This window comes from Cinclus cinclus, unplaced genomic scaffold (assembly GCF_963662255.1).
Source record: "Cinclus cinclus unplaced genomic scaffold, bCinCin1.1 SCAFFOLD_40, whole genome shotgun sequence".
In the NCBI taxonomy this organism is placed as follows: Eukaryota; Metazoa; Chordata; class Aves; order Passeriformes; family Cinclidae; genus Cinclus; species Cinclus cinclus.
In genome coordinates, this window is record NW_026912243.1 from 193,971 (window position 1) to 195,600 (window position 1,630).

Below are 1,630 nucleotides of genomic sequence, written 5' to 3' on the forward strand. Positions count from 1 at the left end.
TTGGGCCCCATGCTTTCACAATTCATCCCTGGCCCTTTTAGTCCCATTGGTGTCACAAGGGATCATTAGATTGTTAGCCTCCATTGGGTCACAATGGTTCCTTGCTTCTCTTAACCTCTGTGGTGTCACAATGTATCCCATGCCGTTTTAGGCCACTTGATGTCACAATGAATCATTTGATTCTTGGCCTCCATGGTGTCATAATGGTTCCTTGTTTCTATTGGGCCCCATGCTGTCACAATTCATCCCTGGCCCTTTTACGACCCCTGGTGTCAAATGGGATCCTGGGATTATTAGTCTCCATGGGGTCACAATGGATCCTTGCTTCTCTTAACCCCTGTGCTGTCACAATGCATCCCATGCCCTTTTAGGCCACTTGATGTCACAATGAATCATTTGATTCTTGGCCTCCATGCTGGCATAATTGTACCAGGTTTTAATTGGGCCCCATGCTTTCACAAAACATCCCTGCTCCTTTTAGGCCCCTTGGTGTCAAAAAGGATCATTAGATTGTTAGCCTCCATTGGGTCACAATGGATCCTTGCTTCTCTTAACCCCTGTGCTGTCACAATGCATCCCATGCCCTTTTAGGCCACTTGATGTCACAATGAATCATTTGATTCTTGGCCTCCACGCTGGCATAATAGATCCTTGCTTCTATTGGTCCCCGTGCTGTAACAATCCATCCCTGGCCCTTTTTATACCCCCTGGTGCCACAAGGGATCATTAGATTGTTAGCCTGCAATGGGTCACAATGGTTCCTTGCTTCTCTTAACCCCTGTGCTGTCACAATGCATCCCATGCCCTTTTAGGCCACTTGATGTCACAATGAATCATTTGATTCTTGGCCTCCATGGTGGCATAATTGTACCAGGTTTTACTTGGGCCCCATGCTGTCACAATTCATCCCTGGCGCTTTTACGCCCCCTGGTGTCAAATGGGATCCAGGGATTATTAGCCTCCATTGGGTCACAATGGATCCTTGCTTCTCTTAACCCCTTTGCTGTCACAATGCATCCCATGCCCTTATAGGCCACTTGACGTCACAATGAATCATTTGATTCTTAGCCTCCATGGTGGTGTAATTGTACCAGGTTTTAATTGGGCCCCATGATTTCACAATACATCCCTGCCCCTTTTAGGCCCATTGGTGTCAAAAGGGATCATTAGATTGTTAGCCTCCATTGGGTCACAATGGATCCTTCCTTCTCTTAACCCCTGTGCTGTCACAATGCATCCCATGCCCTTTTAGGCCACATGATGACACAATGAATTATTTGATTGTTGGCCTCCATGGTGGCATAATTGTACCAGGTTTTACTTGGGCCCCATGCTTTCGCAATTCATCCCTGGCCCGTTTAGTCCCATTGGTGTCACAAGGGATCATTAGATTGTTAGCCTGCATTGGGTCACAATGGTTCCTTGCTTCTCTTAACCTCAGTGGTGTCACAATGCATCCCATGCTGTTTTAGGCCACTTGATGTCACAATGAATCATTTGATTCTTGGCCTCCATGGTGTCATAATGGTTCCTTGTTTCTATTGGGCCCCATGCTGTCACAATTCATCCCTGGCCCTTTTACGACCCCTGGTGTCAAATGGGATCCTGGGATTATTAGTCTCCATGGGGT